Below are 20,466 nucleotides of genomic sequence, written 5' to 3'. Positions count from 1 at the left end.
TTGAAAAATACCTCCCAACATTGTCATCTGCATATTTCATCAAGCAGTTCTGATTTTTTTCTGATTAAGCAAGATGGGTCTCAAAAATGAGCCATGAAAAATTTTAGCAGTAACCTCCCAGACAGGGGATAAATTTGTGAGTATAACCTGTTTCTGTATTGTACAACTAGTTCCTTTCCCCGTGTACAGCTTTCCTTCTAATTCCCATCTTCTCAACTTCATCAGTAATTTGCTGTGGCACTCTGCCAATTCCTTCACTAGTCCGGATGAGAGAGAACTACTTTCCCTTTTTTTTTTTTCCTTGGAAAAATCAGATATCTTAACAAAGATAGCTGTCAATTTAAAGGTGCATTAGCTACCCTTGGTCACTGGCTGTGTTTTATTCCATATTCCATTTTCAAAATTTCTTCTGATCCTTGTGTACTGTAGAGGTTTCCTTCTTAAACATGGATGAGGGAGGCTGGGAAATAATCCCACTGTGACTCAGGTACTTTCAGGCCTCTTAGATATTTTGCAATGTAAGCATACTGAACTTAAGATCCCAACTACAGAAATGTCGCTGTAATGTCTAAGTTAGAAGCCCAGTCAACCACGATGTCTTTAAGGCAATAGAGAGAAACAGATGGCTCCAGAACACAATTTCTGTCTTTAAGCAGTAATGATTAAAGCTCCATCAAGACAAGAGCCTGTTGTATTAAGTTTTGTATAAACTTGCTCTTTTGAGATTTTTCAGTAGTCTTGTCAAGAGTGATTTTCCAGGACAAACTCAATTCCAGGTTTATCAGTTCCAGACGCTTATTGTAATCTCCTGGAAAGTCCTATGGCATTTTACCTTCCTAGCACACCTGTAAGCCATGTACCAATGGTCAATCACCAGGCAGTTGAATGATTTTGACTTTTGATGTCAGCATCAGACAATAAAAGGCCCTTTCCTGTAAATGGTTGGAAGGAACTCGTATTCTGTAATTTTAGGCCCTAAGATTTTTGAAATTTAGGGTAAAACAGTTATTGAGAGAGGAAAATTCAACCCATTAGATTAAACCCATCTGGGGTAATATTGTTTTGGGGAAGTGCTATTGACTGTATGGGGACTTTAGCAAGCGTCTTACATTTAATACTGTTCACAAGCTTAAGTTTGGGATAATTCTTGGCATTTGAATTCAGAACTCCAGTTCTGATAATCCATTGTCATTTAATTGTTCTTATCATACAGTCACCAAACAGATTTTGGAAATTGTCAACTGCAAATGAACTTGCTTCAGTTGAATCACACCTGACATGCCCCAAAGGACATGCCCCATGTCCTTTTAACACCAAATAATTTCCGATTTTTTTTTAAAGAAACTTCCAATTTGTAAAATTTGTGGGTTTCACTTTTTTTTTTGAACATGATATTGCCAAGAAAGATGTCCTGAGAATTGTTTTATTGCTTCACATTTAATAGTGATATAATAAACAATAATAATTTAACATGGTTTTCCCTATTTTTCAGTTAATTTTTTAAACAATTTTAGATCTTTCAGGTCACTTTTAGACTGAGAAACCTTCCTACTTTAAAGGCGAAAATCATCTCTGATTAAATCACTGATTAATCTCTGCATTTAAATGAAGTTTCTTACAAATTATTCCAAATATGGAACATAAAATCATGCCATTTTATCAAAGTTAACACATTTTACTCTAAAGAAAATTTCAGTTAAGTTTTTTTTAGGGCTTTTAGCACTGGAGCTTTCCAGCAAACCATTTTATTATAACCACAAAGCAAATTCCAAATTGGGAAGCAAGTGCTCCCCCAAACTGGCAAAAAAATATTTTACCCTATAGGTAAAACTCATAAAAATGATGTATCTAACCCTTTTAATTTAGATTTTCCTGTAAGAGGCTTTTCCCTGCCCAGATGCTGGCTGATATTAAGCCCAGAACTTTAGCAGGCTCTTCACAAGATCAAGCTTGAACAGAATTCTTAAAAAAGATATTAGCAGCCGTAACTGCTTCCATAGAGGGAGTAAAATAGATTATGCAGAAATTGTTGAAAATCTTGTAACTTTTCCAAGAGGAAGGAGAAGGATATTTGCTTCTTACTAATAGGACTACATGCTCTGCAAGAATCCAGGCAGAGATTCAACCTTGGTTTCTCGGAAAATTTCTCTCATCTGTTCTTGTGACAGTTTCTGGTTAGTGAAGGGCATGTGTGGTAGGTGTGTGTTTTAAACTTTTTAAATATGGGAATCTGTGAATCAACTTCACTACCTTAGCAAACACACACTAGCATTAAAAACCCACTATCAGTTGTAGTTCTCCAGACTGTGAGAGGAACAGGCAACACTGCCCAGTTCAAAGAGTTACCAGAGTACTGTGGTAGGATCAACAGGTAGGAAAGGAACTGAAGGGTAGGGAGGGAAGAATGCTGGAGGGGAAGGGGAGACAGCATCAAGGTGGGAGACTGCAAAGTTGTCAACTGGAATTTTTTACCTTTGTGGAAAATAAGATGAATACCAGTAACGTATAATAAAAGAAGTTCCGTGTGTCTTGAAGGGGTCATGAACAGAAAGTTATCTGTGATGCTGTTTACCATTTTATACCTCAGTACTGATATAAAATGGAAGAAATTTTAGGAGGGGAAAAATAATTTGCTCTCCATAAATTCTAATAGATAATGACTAACTTATTAGGCACAGAAATATAGTTGTGGTCTTTTGATTACTGTGGTGTCATCCTGAGAATGCAAGCACTCAGTGCATTTGTTTGACAAAAGTTATATTGAATTTTGTGTCAGTCTTCCTCTGGCTTAAAAACCAGCAGAATGTGATCAGATTTCTTGTGGCATATCTATGTGCAGCAGATACTACCCTCCTAACTGTTCATCCCTATCTTTTACCTCCTTCTTTCCCTCTTCATCCCACTTTACCTCCACTTCTCTCCCTTCCTCCCTTCAATGTACCACTGCATTAATGAATTGCTCCGTGTTTCCCATCTACTTCAGGGTAAAACCTGCTGGTTTATGCTAAACTGCTTCTCAAGGCGACTGGGTAACTGTGTCTGTATGTGTACAAATGGAGTGGTCCAACAAGCATGGTGAAACACTGGCTGAGCTCCAGCCCAGATTTCAGGTGATTTCCTTGGGATATGGGCACCCCGGTTTTGACAACTGATTTTGCCTCTGTCCAACTTCCATATAAATTCTTGGCTTGCTCCCAGCTTAGCTGTGCTGGTGGAAAGAATGCTGTATTTTCCAAAAAAACCCCCCACGAACCCATAAATGTAATTTTATTAGCCTGAGGCTGAGGGACCTGCTGGTGTACAGAGCAGTGGAAGAAGGCAGTGTTAATCAGTAGCCGTTTCCAACTTCCAGTCCTGTGCTTTTATCATTAGACCTTTTTTTTTTTTTTACCTGACAATTATGGCTTAGTTTTGACCTTGGGTCACTGACATCGGTGGAAGATAGATGTCAGTATCTTAAGGCAAAATCAAGCCTTGATGGTTATTCACCATTTTTCATCATTCTGTGGTCAGTTATATGAATCATGCCGAGAAAAAAGCGTTTCCCCAGTTCCCTGAGAAAAGTATGGGATACACGAAAAGATGGATTTTAAGATTGGTTGAAGCATTATAAGGATGTAAAATTTCAAAGCCAAGGGGGGCACTTCTGTTTATTAAATATTCTTCCTTTAACAAATGGATTCAGTTAAAATTTGCTGATATACTCTGCCATAATTGCTTAAATATGCTTCTGGTAAAAAGTCTTAACTTCTGTCCTGGTCAGATTGTATTAAAGCCAACCTGCTGTCACTTAAAAGTATTGCTAAATTTCTACAACTCTGAAGTCCTCATAAACTTTCCCTTGGCAGAAATATGGTATGACAGTTATAATTTATCTCTATGGTATAGATTTATTATATTTAAGATATAGCATACAGGACAATATTAATAAATTACACAGAAGAAGAAAACAAGATATTGTCAGGTCAGGAAAGTGTGAACAGCAAAAGAGGACTGAAAGAATAAAAAAGCAAGAAACAAATCAGTCCCCAACCATGCCTCCCGAGTAATCCTCTATAATATTTTAAAGGAAAAGGGCTAAGTTCGAAGTACGCTTGGGAGAGTGTTGGACATGCTGTGGAAGCTAAGACTGCACAGTAAAATAAATACATATCTGGGAAATCACAAATTCTTTTTAAAGTAGTGTTTTATACTTTGGTTCTGTGAAACCCCGGAAAAGAGAAGCATAGCCCACGCTTCCTCACGCAGCTCCATAAATAGGCACTGTATCTTTTGTTGCAAATCCTCAGCTCTATACACTTGGGACAAGCCAGCGCCTAGTGGCAAACAGTGCAGAGAAACGGCACTGAGGAACTGAACGTGGTAATTGCTCTAAACTCATTGTTACCCACTTGATTTCATGTAGTCGTGGCCAAATCTTCCATCTGTCTCTGCCCTCCAACAATGATTTCAGGACACTTGGAGCTCAAACCAAACTGTGGTGGTTTTTTTTTTAAATTCTTTTTTTTTCTTTTCTTTTTGGTGTCTGGGCTCTCACCATCACAGCCCTTGATTAAATGACAGGTTTTTGTTTTCATTGTCTTACCTTCTTTTCCCATTCAGTTCTTGACAGCCTTCCCTCTCAGCTGAATACTGTTATCACTTCTTTATTCTAATCCTCTCCCTAGCTGCCTATATTATCACCCCTCTGTTTCAGAACTTGGATACTTACCCTTTAATCCATTAATTGGCTTTTTCCCCTCAGATCTCGTTGCCTCCTCTGAGTGCAACCTGACCCTCCCAGCCACCACACACCCCGACTGTTCTCTGCCCGTCTCTCCCTTTCACCTCCTGCCTCTCCCTACGTTTTGGTGCTACTTTCTCTTCTTTCCTGATAATCTTGTGCTTTATTTCTTTTCACAAAGGAGGGCTCTCTAGTTCGATATCGCTTTCAGTGTTGCTTCTGTTTCCTCCCTGTGTTTACATATCACCTTTCTTCATTGCTTCTTAACAAGGGTAGATGTATATAGCAGGAATAATCTCTGCAGCAGATATCCCTGTTGCCCCCAGAATACGTCCATATCTTTATCAGGGTTCAAAAGTGTTGGGCAACTTAATAAAATATGGGTTGTTACACAGCAAATGTATTCACGTAAACGAGATTATCTTTTGATTGAGTTAGGTTTCTGTTGCTGTTTGCATGCAGTGGAAGTGTACTTTTCTTAACTTTTTTTTAATCGTGTACTCTTTGTGTATAAAATCTGTTTGTGTTAAAAGGAAATACTTTATTTGGCACCACTGTTTAGTTCAGTAATAATATTGCTGTATTTTAAGAAATCCTGCCTACTTTCATTTCTTTTTTCTTAGTCAACATTTGAAAATATAGACTATGCTGCAAAGAGGCATATAAGCCTTTTTGTTTTATTATCTCTGATGTTTTCATTATATAGTATGTATGAATACACACATTTGATATTTAGCAAAATAGGGAAAATTACCCTGGTGCTAATGTACACAGAGCTATTACACCCAGTCATGGTTAATAGCACTAAATGGATTTAGAGTGAGGAGTCTAGACTGCAATCCTGTCAGCATCTGCCCCTTCCCCAGTAATTTATTTGGGTTTTGCACCTGCAGATGCTGAACTGGGACTGAATTCATACAGAATTTTTTATTTGGATAGCAGGCACTTAAATAGTAACATGTAAGAAGAGCACTAAATAAAAGTGACTGTGTTACCATTAACTTTCCCTCCTTTGTTGTCAGTATTGAAAACAATACAATCCTGATTATCCAGGCTCTTACCATGAGCATCTCCTTCTCTAATTAACTCCCTAATCTATTGGCACCCTGATTATTAGACATATCTTGTGCTGCCTGGTGTGTTTCAATGGCTGGAAAGCTTTCATAAAATATTTTGGTTTTAAGCTTGTTCATTGGCACAGTGTATCCTTAATATTCCATGCAAACATAGTGACGGCCCTTTCTTTCGTGTGATGTAATCTCCATGCTCTGGAGCATTACAAGGCTTTCTGAAAGGGGTGGTAGATATTCAAAGGCTATGAGAACAGAAGAACTGGAAAAGCAATTGTGCAGAAGTGGCTAAAAGTCATCTCTTTGCCTGCCTCTTTGTTACTATGCCCCATGCATGTGATAAGTCACAGCTGAAAATCACCTTTTCCTCCAGTTTTAAAGATGTGTGTATGTACCTGCAGGCATTTCCAAAGGTGAAGGGTTCTAACCCGTTGTACCATCCAGCCATGGCATGGGAGTTTGGTTACAACTTGTAGAACAGAAAGGTTTTCCTTCAGAGCCTTGTATGTTCAGGCTTGTTTCTATGAGAGACTTGTGTGTCTCTAATTCTTTGGTCTCTAATATAGGAAAAATAAATTAAATTCCCCTCCCCTCATAATAATTTCTTCAAAACCAGAAGACACCTAACTCAGGGAATCAAACCAGCGTACCCAGGCAGATCTTTTCCTTCTTTTCTCAAACATACCCCATTGCTTTCTTGAGTAATATTTTAATTTTGTTAAATGATTGACCCCTTATTGGTTTTTTTTATCAGATGTTCTTGGTATTGGGCTGTTCTCTTCCTTGCTTCATTTTATGCAGTATCAGCATCTGAAGTTCTTTTATAAGAGCTGTCATCAGTATACAATCTTGTAAAGATCTACCACGTGCCTCTTGTCCTACACCTAGAGATGTGCATTGGTGTGGTAGCTTTCAAGCACTTGGACATCAGGGTTTAGACTCTTTTCAATACGTTCAGCCTGGGTCTGTCATCTGTGAGGGTGTTTGTAGTTCACTAATGGAAGTGGTGGCCTTTTTGTGGTCTATGAAGTCTGTATTCTGTGCGCGTGGAGCCTTGCCCTAATCCTGCTCATGTGTGAAGATAAAGGCATGGAATTCGTTTTCGTATGTCTCTTTGCAGAATCTCCCCCCAGTATTGACATGACAGGGATCTATGTATTTTTAACATAAGGACGCAGAGCACCCTAAAAACTATGTACCAATCACATAGTGCAAAGGAGCCAGCAAAACAGAAAAGGGTAAGAGAGATAATAGAAATACATATGTACAGTAGGAAACCTTTCTCCACTGCATGCAATATTTTTTATTCAATTTATAGTAACCTTAAGTTACGATTGAGGATGCTAAAAAGCTTTATAAAGACACAAATGTTCTTCATTAAATGAATTGATAACCTTTGAAATATATAACCTCTCCCCCACCCCACCCCTGGCTGCTCCCTATAACAGCTTGTATAATTCAAGACCAGTTTTTTTTCTTAGCTCTCCATAATGCTATTTATTTCTTGTCCATTCTTTCCTTCTTTTGTAACTATTTCTGAATTTCATGGGCTTCTCATAAAACACTGTAATGCTAATGCTAAGGGTAATTTTTTAAAGGTGCTTCAAAAGTGTAGATGTTTAATATGCAGCTGCTCTTTAAAGGGGCAAAAGGTTTCTTTCTGCCAATTCTTTCAGATTCTGTACTAAAAATCTTTTTTTTTTTTCCCTCAGCTGTCAATATTTAAGGAAGTACCCTTTCATGTTTTCTATAATCCTGTTAAAAATAGTAGGTATATTCTGTATCTGTGGCTAGACATACAGCTTGGTGCAAAATAATCTAAACACTCAAGGTTTGTTTGCAGATTTGCTCTAATGAAAAAGGCTCAAGATATATAATGAGACAGCCCCTCTGATACAGTTAATCAGTATCCACACAAGTTGATCCCTTGAATGCTTTACATGATTCATAAGAAATTGCTTAGTACATAAGAAATTAAGATTGAATAATATTTGCTGATGTCTTATTTTTCAGCAAAGAAATCTAACACTTTTAAGGATAAAGAGGGGTAAGACGTCCTCGCTTACGTTCCTTTGCTCTCTGCAAAATTGGATAGTTTCAGACAGCCATATTGCAAAAAAAATTCCAGATCCTGAGTAGAAAGGGTTCTGTCCTTGAGTTGAACATCATGGGAGTATTGTACCATGCCTAAATTGTAAAAATGTTTTTATTCCAAAATGTGTTTAATAGGTCACACTTTTACAATCCTAGCTTAGAGTTAATTACTATGTCTAGTCTCAAAAGAAGTCTATGATAATAAATGTCTCACTTAATCATTGTCTTCACTGTGTCCAAACTGTCAGGGTGGGGATTTTTAGAGATGCCTAATTGATATATAAACACAAATCCTGTTAAAACTCTCCATGGCACTGGTGGACAGCGATGTGCTTTAGAAATCAGCTGTTCTTCGATCCAGGTCCTGTTTCATTTTGCAGAGGAATAGTGGGTGGAGGAAAGAAAGGAGACCACGTCTGCAAGTGTACTTGCATGACGGTAGGTCAGGGTATCTCGCTAATGGGGATGAAAGATGCTCAGACCTGCAGTGAGTGGCACAGGCAAATCCTTTTTCACGGGTAGTGGGTGTTTATTGCATAAGATGTGTGCCCTTCAGTGCCTGTCCTGCCAGGGTGGCTGTGCTAAACATCTCCAGCCAGACATGATCGCTGTGCTCCATCATCGTAGCAAATTTCTAAAGCAGAAATTATAATGAGAAAATCTGGGGGGAGGGATGTCGATCATTTTGGTTTTCTGAAGGAATGACATTTGGAAAAGGAAGAGTTAAAGAAGTTGCTGCTGCTGTAATAAACATACCAGGCTCTTTTGGTCTTTTAAGTCTTCACAGCTCTCTTACAACAGGTTCTCTTCATGTCTCGAAAATGCAAATCTCTGGGCTCCTAAGAGCAACTGAATAGGGATATGTATTTCATCTTAAAACAAAGAGCAAAGGAAAAAAAAAAAAAGAAAAAGTTATTCAAAGGATTTTGGAAACAGGTGTTCTAAATCAACATTAATTGGATTTCAGTTAATTATTCCTTATACTTTAGGGATTATAGGAAAGGAATATAGGGAAAAAAGCAAGAACAACTTCTCTGACACACTAATTGCTCTAATATTATTTAAGCTAAGCAGCCCCTCATTCCTTTCACCCCCACCCCCACCCCAAATAAATTGGCCTCCAGATGACTGTTACAGAGGCTAGGGAATAAGACTGAAGTGGAAAAGCAAGATGCAGTCTTTGAAAGCCACCTTTACTTGGGAGGGTGGTTACATATTTAGTCTATTATGTATACTATCCTCTGCCTGTAACTGCTAAGATAAAGGCAACTACTAAAAAGCTGTTCTAGGCTGATTTGGGGTACCACATTTCTAATATGAAGATTACCTACATGATTCTCCTGACGTTTTAACCCTGGCAGTGTATGATCTATGCACGTAGTTTAGGCTGGGTCAAGAACATTTTTCCAGGGCTGGCAGGGGAAGGCTGGTTGAAAGACAGGATATTATTAGGAATTGTATTTTGGCTTTTGGCTTTCTGTCCTAATTCCTACTGGAATGAATCCACTTTTTCCCCAATATTGGAGTTGGTATAACATTTGACATGAAAAATAGTGTATGTAGAGTGTTACTTTGCTTCTGAGGACCGACTGATTCCAAATTTTAGAAGGGGAAGAGAGAGTGAGCGAGACTCACTGCACACATTCCCTGCTTGCCCATAGAGCTGAGTCATGGGATTTCAGTGGAAAACTCTAACAAGATTTTCAAAACCATTATAAATTGAAGTGGTCTAAAGAAATGAGGTTTTAAAGTTGGACTGAAAGTAGGGTGGTTTGCTTTGGGTTTTTTTGTTTTGTTTTATTTTGTTTTTTTTTTTTTTTTTTGTTCTTCAATTTTGTGCTGATTCCCCTTAGTTTTAGGTTGATGAGAGTCAGTGTCACTTGCTAGACTCGTCTCACTGTCCAGCCTAAGAGAAGTGAGTGATACCTGTGATAAAAGTAACAGATTTTCAAAGTAATTTTTAAAATTTAATATGATAAAATAATTAGAGCTTCTAGCAACAACCAAGAAAATGTTTTACATGTCTTTTACCTTAATAATGTCTCTTTGAAGAACTCCCCCCCATATGTTTGAAGTATACATGAAATGTGTTGCTTTTGAACGAGAGATTATTGTTAAGTTCTATGTGAAATTATTTACACAGCAAATTTTAAAAGGTTTCGGAAAGCCTAATGAAACTTGCCTGAGGCCAGCAAGAATTTGCATTCCAGCCTCCTGCATGTGTGACAACTTGCTAAGCATCTCAGTTAAAAAAAAATTGGAAGGGGACTTCCCACATTCAGTAGTTCTCATCTATAACTAAGGTATATTACTAACGAGATATTCCTTTGCCCACTATATGAGTCAGCAGATTTACCATCCTTACAAACAGATGTGAACATAATTACATCACATCTACACAGTCACTTATTTACCTGACTTCTGTGCATATTTGCATAAGGCCCTAACAGGGACCTGAGATTTTTATGGATCTTATGAAAAGATCATTCTTAAATTTAACCGATCTGTTGTAACCCAAATTTCCACCACACCTGGATAAAATTATTTAGAATGGACACTTTAGTTGCTGCTGTGAAAGCACAGTAGAAAGTAGTAGTGAAAAGAGCAAGATTTCATGTATTGGTAGCTTTCAGAGAAAAGGCCAAATAGGTGTCTGTTTTGTTCTAGCTGCTCTTATTTATCTCCTTAACTCATAGCGTTTAGATGGCGTCATCAGACCGTGGTACTGCATTCATTAGGAAGAAAGCCTTTCTCTGTCAAATGTCACTATTTCTAACTGACAATGAAGTGCAAAATACAAATATCTCTAAAGTTTTGTTCAATAACTAAGAAAACAGTATCAAACATTTTAAGATAAATTATGAAAATACACATGGGCTATATATGCATGCATATTTATTCTTGCTTGTACAGAGCATGATTTTACTTTGAAAACTTTTCCTTCTCATTAAGGGTAAAAAAAAAAGCCACTTTAAAACTCTGTTTCAGTCATTTTTTTCCAAATCAATTCCATCAGTATCAGCTTGCAGGAAAATGTATTTCAAATTAAGATTTCAGTTGGTATCCTAGTTGTGTTTTGTGCTCTTTTACTCTGTGTACAGCATCTCAGCAGTAGTGGTGTTTTAATGCTCAGAGTTCTGTTGGTTTTTTATCCCTGCCTCACGTTTTCCCTTTGCTCCCCCTTCTGACCTTTGCTAAAATCTTCACCGTGGTGTATAGGTGATAATTGACTGCCTTTTAAAAGATACTTTTTGTATCAGCCAAGTGCTTTCTTGTTTGAGACGTGAACATATTTTATGGACAGACTCAAAGCCTGCTTGTGCTCAGTCATATGTGCAAAAAAAAAATATATACATTGTTAGTCGTTTGTAATCCCCAGCCCATGGTGGTTCTCTCCAGTTTATACGTGGGGAGAGATGGGCTTATTTAATCACAGACCAGATGCGGGGCCTAAGGGCCTGACCCAAAGCCCATTGAAATCAGTTGGAATCCTACCGTAGATTTTAATGGCCCTACATGTTTAGATAAGTATATCTGACTCATTTTTATTAAAAAAAAAAAAAGACAAGACAAGAAAAAAAAAGAGCAGCTTATGTTTGCTCTCTTCACTCCTTTCCCATTTTCCTTAGGAGGAAAATCCTCCCCTCTACTCTAAATGCAGTGAAAACAATTTAAAAAAAATACAGCTGACAATTGTTCTGTTAAAAAAGTGTTATAATTGGAAGCTGGACATGGCTTTATAGTACTGGGGTGGCTACAGTCCCTTTTTGCGCTACGAACATTTTTTGGTAATTCTTTGCACAGAAAGGTTGACGTGCTTGCACAGAAAAACAGTTTATATACAGTGTGGTCTTGGGGCTACACGGTAAAAATATCTGCGTAGTCAGTGTAGTCTATTTGTGAAATATAGCAGGGAAAAATATTTATGAGCACCACAGGACATGAAGCTCAAAGTGCAGTCATTTCTAAATGAAAATTATGTGACAGTTCATCAGTATTTAATGCTAACATTGCTTGATCTAGACATAAAGAATTTAGCAGCCATTTATCATAACATACAGTACTGTTCATTTCCTGATTTGCTTAGAATACATTGGTGTTTTAATCTCGACACGAGCCACAGGTCTAATTTTAGATATTTAATGAAAGGAAAATCCGGGGAGAGACAGATTTTTCACATGGCTATTAGAAGCCTACTCCCACAACTTGAATTGGTTGGTCTTTTTAATGCGTGCTCCCAGAAGCCACTGCTTGGTCCCTGCACCAGATGCAGGTGTTCCCTTGTGCTGTCAGCCAGGAATGATTAATGAGGATTTGCCCCTACTGAAAGCAGTCTTTGGAGCATTGTTCAGGGCATCTGTGGAACTGTCGGGGGAGACAAGGACACAAGTGAACAACCAATTATTTGGCCATCACTGAGGCAGCATGAAAAAGACATCAAATTGGACAGAGGAGCAAAGCTTTTGTTTCATGATCATATTTTTAGGTGTTAATAGTAACAGAGGAATTCTACCTGTTTTGGTTTGCCTTTTTTTTTTTTTTTTTTTTTTTTTTTTTTCAGGGGAGAGGGGAAGGGCTCAGACACCACTTTAAAGCTAGGAAAGGATGTGCAAAAGAAAACAGAGAGAGAAAACTGATCACGGTCCTTTAAAAGTGTAAAAGGGAGGAAAACACACAGAATTGATTTCTTGGCAGTTGCACTGTGTGTATAAAGATATACCGTTTTGCTCGGCTAACATTAGGGAATGAGGGCTAAGAATTCTGTGAGGAGGAGGATTTCACATGCAGGGAGCTTCTTAATTGCTGGCCAAATACAACGGTTCAGGAGCCGGGGCTTTAACGTGTGATAGCGCAGGGAAATGTTACATTAGGATTCTGAAAAAGAAAATGTGAGGGAGCAAAATCAGAAAACATTTGCAAGATTGCATTCAGCATTCAGCCTGCATCCCTCTTTCTGTCTCAAAGAAAATACTCGTAGGTGCAGAAGAGTGAGGGGAAAAAGAAGAACGGAACCAAAACCACTCTGCTCAGGCTTAGACTTCTGCATTTTTATATTTACCAAGACTTATGATTATAAATACTAATTTTAAACCAGAGGGAAAGGATTATATTTTCAGAACAATCCAATTACAGAATGGATTGTTTGTAAAAGACATTTTATGCTCCATCCTGTCAAGCCTCTTTTAACCACAGTATTAAGAATTAAAAAGTTAATTATACAGCTTAATTCTAATGAGGAATATAATGTTTTATTGACTAATAACAAATATAGTATAATTTCTACTGATGCAACGTAATTAATATTTGCAGTGGCTAATTCCTTAACCTCTGAAGTTCCACTGTCCCCACACATATGTGCAACGAAAGGAGTTCAGATGCTGAAGCAATTACAAATCATAATTCCAAACTATTCTGTAGTATATATATCTAAATTAACAGATTAGTTCTATTTGACTACTTGGACTTAGGTTGTTTTTTGTTGTTTTTTTTTCAAATCATTTATCCTTTAATGGCTATTTTTTATCAAGGAGGACTCATGGCATCTGCAAAATCATGTGAATGTCCATACATGAAGGCCTGGTTCCTTTCCTAGCTGGTTGGTAGGAAGTTGTAGTGAGCAAAAAGTTTCTACCTGCTTCATATTTAGAATGAGTTGCTGCAGGTAACAACTTGACTTACGATATCAAGATTTGCAGAATTTGTTGTCTCAGTGTCAGTCGTCTGAGTCTGAAACCTGAACAGTCAGCTGTTGTTTCTATTTGCTATAGGATGGTCATCTTTTTAGAAAATAAACATTTAAAAATAATTAAAAAAAATTCTTGGAATGTAAAAACCACTTAATCATAAACAAAGAAAAAACAAATACAGTACACATGTAAATGGAATCTTTGCATTTAAAGAATATCACAAATTTCCTTATACAACCCAAATGAAAGTCTTGATCAGAAGGAAATCACCAAACCTCCTAAGAATCTTTTGGATATTCCAGCATTTCTGATAGCTGTGTAGTCTAGAATTTTACATTGGGAATAGCCTCAATGCCAGCTCTTGAACTGCAGTGTTGATGTGTTTAGCTCTGCAGGTCGGTCCTTTTCCAGCAGCCCAGCCGTTTGTTACTCTCTGACATTTGAAACTGAGCTTTGTCCCCTCTCACATTTGGTGTATGTGCTGGAATTCTAAATGACTTTATTAGAAGTTGTAAAATCAGTGTACAGACGCACTCAACTCTGTTTCCTTCTTGTCAGGAAGAGAGAGTGGCATCAACAGCATGCCCCTGTGTCTGGAAGACATTGCTCGATGGAAGAACAGTCTGTTAGACTCCCCATGGGCATGATGGAAGGGATCCCGGTGAGGAAAGAAAATATTTCCAGGAACTGAAGGAATGGTTATAGCATCTCTAAAGAGGACATTTGCCTGTGACTGATAAATAGAAAGGAAGCTTTCTGCCACTGTAGGTTGTGCTGAAGACTGCACCTTTTCCTGCCAGGTATGGAATTTGCTACAGTAATTCAAGGCTTGTTGATCATTGTGTTGGATTACTTCTGGCTCTCCTACTTGGAGTTGTCAGCTGAAAAGCGCAGAAACATCAGGTGTTAAAGCCTGATGAAATTTCTAAGTAGCATAAAGTAGAGCGCAGCCTGTTATTTAGATGTGTCAGCAGCAAATAGCATCAAAATATCTTCAAGGACGTGGTCATTCTCTACAGACCTCCTGCTGGGTGAGAACCTTTGGGATAGAGCCCCTGTGACACCCCCATGCATAATACTTTCAAGTAAGGACTGAATCCTTTTAGTGGAGATTCTTTGGACTGAAAATATGGGTAGGATTTGCCAGCAGGTAATGGGAATGCCCCTTTTTGCATACCACTTCCTCCAGGACAGTGACATCTCTTCCATCCATTACATTCCTCTGCAATCCACATACTTTTCAAAAATAATTATGTTTCTACCAGCACTTATAATTAGGTTTCAGTATGGTATTTGATGTATGTTGTATTATGATATTTTCCCTGTAAATTCTTATGTATGCATTTATTTTCATGATACTTCAATAAAAACATCAAAATTGAAATTCAAAGCAAAACAAAAACAAATGGGCAAGAACATATGGAACGGGATAAACCCATTAACAACTTTATTATGAGTGTTGTTTGCTAAAAACATCAGCTTTGATTTAGCTTTATGGGGTAAATCCACTGGAGATTTATTTTACAAAACTATAAAAAAATTCTGAAACTGTCACTTATGTTTTTACAAGGATCTCTAATACTCTACAGACAGCATAAGGCTATGAATTAGTGGATTAGTATGAGGGGGAGACGGTTACTACCTGTGAGATGACTTTCCTCCTGTTCCACTATATATTTATGGTGCTGTGCAGCTAAACAATAGATGTGTTCTGTTCTGTCATGACATATTTTTATGGATCTTTGCAATTCTTTTTGATTAAAATTTTTTTGTCTGAATAGTATGGCTACTGTAACAAATTGCTAGAAAAAAAAAACAAAAAGAGAAAAATAATTAAAGCTCAAATATTTTTGCAGGTTTTAATATGTAGTATTTAACTTTTCATGCTAGAAAGAATGAGGGTTATTAGAATAACATTATGATTAAGGGTGATCATTCATTTTTCTTGTTTATGGTATGTAAAATCTAGCAACAACAAGCTCGAGAATTTCAGGAGCTGTCTTTTATGAAACTTTTGACCATCAGCATTTCTCTCTTTGTCCCTCCTCCCACCCCTGTATACAGCCTGATGGTTCTGGTCACTGCAGCCAGTGTACGTCTGCTGGTGGTGACCATGACAAAACTCCCAAGGCTTTTGTGCCTCTGCTATTGCCTCCAGGCCTGAAATGAGGTGAGGCTGCAGGGAACTGGGGCAGAGCCATTAGTATCTCATCAAAACTGGTTCTTAATGAAGCATTTGATAAAGCAGAAGGAATTCTCTCTGCTGCTTGCACTGACAACAAGAATAAGGGCAAAGGAAAAGGTTTGGATGTAAAAATACTCCCCCTTGCAGGAACAGCATGAATCAGTTTGTTTTGTTATCATGCACACGTTCTGGTATAGGGGTAGGCAGGGATTTTGCAGATGACATTTCTATATTGATTTTATATAATAATGCTGTACTTGCTTGGTCTGGGCTGCAAAATGCGCAGTGTGAACTACTTAAGTTCTGGCTCTTTGGCAGTAGAGAATTGTGAGGCTAAAATAAACTTCAGTTCCTTTACCCTTGGTAGCTGGTTTTTGCACCTGAAATCCCAGCGCTAGGAGTTCAGTAAGTTTGTGTGTACACATAGGTATGTATTTACTTATGAAATCTATTTTTTCTCCAAGACCCTATCTTATATCCATATCCAACTAGCTACAGGTTTTATAAACATCCTTGCCTTATTCAGCTTTTGTTTTTCTTCCGTGCTTTAGAGTAGGTCACACCTAGGATTGATGTGTGAGGCCAAAGGGCTTTTCTTTTTCTATAGCCCCCAGCCTGTTTTTTCACGAGCATAATTTCCCACCATTTCTGGATTTCGTTTTCTCCTTTCTAGTCCTTCTCATCTTCATGTGGTTGTTTTTTTTTGACTGTTGATACCATCTTGTACACATATTCTTTTCCCTTTTCCTCCCTTTCCCCCTCACATCCTTCATTCACACATCCCCTTTGCTTCCTGTTTCGGTTCATACACTTCTCTTTTCCTGGTCTCTTTTCCACACCTTTGTTTGATCTCCCTCCATTCGTGCTACAGCTGGGAAAATAATGTTCTCCACACCAAGGGAAGCGGATCTTTATTAATGATGGTGAAGTTTCACCATGTATATTCACATAATGGAAATAACAACATGGTTGAGTGTCACTGACTGTTTTGCTAGGAAGAGGATCTTTAAATTAAGAGGCTTTCAATAATGTTCTTTGTAATGTAAAATGATTTAGCTTCAAATTACTCTGTATCTGAATATGAGTTAGACAAAATACTTGTCAGTATTTGGCTGGATTATGAAGTCTCACCTTATATATCTTAATTGTTAAAATTTTCTTTGGATTTGGATGAACTGTCACGCTTTACAATTAGTGTGTATCTGCTTCAGTATTAAATCCTTGGCTGCCTCAATTTATTTTATTGCCCTTCATGGAGCTACATTAATGGTAAGCATCACAACACCAGTTGCATATGTTTGTTTTAATGAAGAAGTCATCATGTGATCCTTATTTCAGCAAATTTTTGGAAGCTTTAGAAATGCAGATGATGTTCCAAATTCTGATTAGAAGTAAACAACAGATTATCAGAGCATTTTTGTCGAATAAGGAAATAGTATCCTTTACTGGAAAGAAAGAGACATAACATTCACACTGGGGTGTAGGTGGTTAGAAGAATTAGTGGTCTGTGAGCATTAACAGAAAATAAATAGCACAGAAATATTATTTCATTTGAGCTACCAGAGCCTAGCATTTTTATAAACCATAATCTTGACTGCAAGTCTTAAATAGTAATGAAATAATGATTGTGATAATGCCAATATCAAAAATATTTGAAATAATAATTTGTGAGGTTTGTGTTGCCTCATTCCACCTAGCAGCCAACAGGAGCCAAAGGATATTTTAAGAAAATTTTATTAAAATCCATTGCATTTGAAAAGACTTAGATCTACATTTCTACCATCAGAGGCTGCTTCGTGTTCTTCCCCTATGGATACAGATTATGTTTGTTTTCAGAATTGCTGAAGCCAGAAATACAGTCTGTGAGTTTGAGTGAACTTTCTTCACCTAATTTCAAATCTGCTTGAACTTAGTGACTTTGTATATTTGATTTAAGCTGCTTTGAGTTTGCATTTAATAAAGAAGAAGAGTATAGGTGAAGGGAGAAGAGACAGAAAATCCAATGCAGAAATATCAAGAAAAAAAAGTGTGATATACATGCCACATGTGAATTACTTGTTTCTCTTTTAGTATCTTCTGTGTTTTGCAGCAGAGGAGCTTTCCTTGGCAAAAAAAAAATAAATCAAGTTGCCAGGTTTGTTTTTCATTTAATCATGCACTAAGTGTTTTTACTTCATCAGCTGCAGCCATATCAGACAAATAGATATTATGATTTTTTTGTGTCCAGCTTTGTAACATATTATCCCAAAAGCAAATCACCAAATGCTAGAAGGCACATGAAATGGAGTTATCTATGTTGCTCTTCTCTTACTGTCTGCTCCAAAGTCTGTCCATCCCTGATTTTAATCACGTCCACTTAGTGGTCAGGCTAATTCACCCTGCCAGCCAGATAATCTAGTTCAGTGTCCACTGCTGTTATTACAAACTGGAGGTCAAATCTTTTATCTGTTTTCTCCAAACTCAGTTGGACACTGTTTCTTGCTGGGAGTCTTTGGAAGAAGGACATAAATCTTATTGCTAATATCCCAGGAGGTACTAACACGTCTTCCTACAGGCATATCTTCAGGATTTTCCAGGCTCTGTGAGTTTACATAAAAATTTTGAAAATTCAGTGGGGTTTTTTTGGGTTTGTTTTGGGTTCTTTTATTTGTTTATTTTTATCTCCGTGATACAAATATCTCTACTTACTCAAAACTGAATTGTGAATTGTCAACACAGAGTCTTCTGAGAATTTGCCTTCATTTTTATGTCTGTAAACAGGAATATAATTGAATCCCACTATCGATGTTGACTGCCTGTGTGTACAGGTAGTCTTTTGCAGCATAACCAGTTGACATGGCTTGTTATAGTGTGGATGTGTGCCAGAACCCCCCAAAATAGAGTGCACACAGATTTGGGGAATGCTGCACTACAGAGCATTCCTTTTACCTCACAGTAATTTCTGGATGGTGAAGAGCAGCAATTTTCTACCTGTGACCTATGAAGTATGTGACTTCTGAGTTGGCTGCAAAAGGCAACTTGAAATAAGTTTTTATGTTACACCACGGTTTATGTGAAATTTGGCATTTATGGGTCAAAACCAATAAAGCCACTTCTGCACAATTGTAAAATGGGTTATACTTTGCTTTATCTCTAAGCGGTAATTTAAGACAGGAGGTTGGTGTTGCCTCGAGCCTTTGTGGATACCATGAAAATCTGCTTAATTTTTTTGCAGTTATGGGGCTGGTAACCAGATTACACATTGATTGTAAACTTCTTTCCCTCTCCCAGCTACTGCACTAAATGCATTCTGGTCAAATGACATGATGTGTGGTTTTATAATAGAGGTAAGTTCATAACAGAACTTATTATAATGTATTTGTATATAAAATTTATATATGAAATTAATAATATACATTTATTCTAATGAAAAAGCATTGAAAGTGTAAAAATATTTTTAAAGAATGGGTTTTTTGTGTAATTTTCATAGCATTAGAAACCTGGGGATCCCAATGCAGGTCACAGTTGCACCTGCCCACATAATGCTTATTGTACCGTGTAGAGCAGGCAGCTCTGGTTAGCGCTGTCTAATTCATTGCATTCAGCTGTAGTGTTTTTCACCATCCTCAGCTCTGTAATAATGTGTTTGGAGGGGGAGTGTTTTTCTGACACTGGTTACTGTGCAGTCAGTGCTGAAGGTCAGCCCAGTTCGCTCGGTTTTTTCTTGCCGCAAGTGTCGCAGCTCCTTCTGCAAGTGTCCGTGAATGTCTGTAGGTGTCACCTTCCCGTTCTCCATACAGAGGCACCTCTTGCACTGGTTGCATTTTCCCTTTCTAGGGTCTCCTCTCCATCCAGCAACACCACAAGAGTGAGAATTACATTTCAGCAGTCTGTCCACATTTGACAATTGATGATGAAAGAATCCTTTTCACAACCACCGCAATATCCTTGGAATATCTTTTGAAGAAAGAAGTGAGTTGGGGTTGCTATCATAATTCTTTGAGCTCAAACTTGGGGATAGGCATTGAGTTTGGCTGTAATCCCTGAAATGAAGGAATTTTTTCATGCTTTTTCACTTCGCAAAAGATTAGTTGATGTAAAGTGACATATACTTTCCAAAAATGAAAAGATAGCCAAGGTTCCCCTTCCCCTCTGATGGGGAATCAGCCTGCCTGGTGGACAAGAGGCAATGCAGCTCAGCTGTCACTGCTCTTGTTGACACATTTTTTGAACTGGCTCCAGAAAGATCTTTTTTTTTTTTTTCTTGACTCTGTTCCATAATTGAAAAGTGAAAAACAAATTGTCTCCCTGTCCTTCTTTCCAAAGGAGTCTGGAGTGCAGTGTGGAGAACACGCACTGCGCTGTATCCCAAGCAGCTGTTAGCTCTAAGAAAGAACCATAACCATATTTTAGAGCATTGAAGAATACAAATGTTTTTTCTAAGTTATTCTTTGTTATGATGCAATTTCTTACGTCATTTTGAATTTGCATTAGCATAAGCTGAGAAACTTTGAATAGACTGTTGTACTGTGCATTGATTTTATTCTATGAGTTCATGTTGAGACAAATATCAAAACATATTTAATATAAATACACATTTACTCGATTTATGTGTTCATATAAATGCCGAAAAGCAAGCGTTCTGAAACTGTTATATATTATAGACTCAAAAGGACTTGAAAGGATGCTTTGTGGAATATGGGCTCTTTTTTTCTCACTGGTCAAATG

General features: G+C 37.6%; 1 protein-coding gene across 9 annotated transcripts in view; it reads left to right on the top strand.

Moving 5' to 3' along the window:
* LOC106901556 overlaps nt 1-20,466 on the top strand; it is a 170,145-nt gene that overhangs the window by 121,617 nt on the left and 28,062 nt on the right. For 4 of the 9 annotated variants that reach the window (XR_001414326.1, XR_001414323.1, XR_001414325.1 and 1 more), the window contains one exon: nt 14,133-18,920. The exons of the other annotated variants lie outside the window; for them this stretch is intronic. The gene's annotated coding sequence lies outside the window, so the exon portion shown is untranslated. Of the gene's footprint in view, nt 1-14,132; nt 18,921-20,466 lie in introns of those variants that run through there. 9 annotated transcript variants of the gene reach the window in all.

The sequence above is a fragment of the Calidris pugnax genome, unplaced genomic scaffold, assembly GCF_001431845.1.
Source record: "Calidris pugnax isolate Ruff unplaced genomic scaffold, ASM143184v1 scaffold219, whole genome shotgun sequence".
NCBI classification, from domain to species: domain Eukaryota; kingdom Metazoa; phylum Chordata; class Aves; order Charadriiformes; family Scolopacidae; genus Calidris; species Calidris pugnax.
The sequence above is the reverse complement of the archived record's forward strand: the minus strand, read 5'-3'. Positions and strand labels throughout refer to the sequence as shown.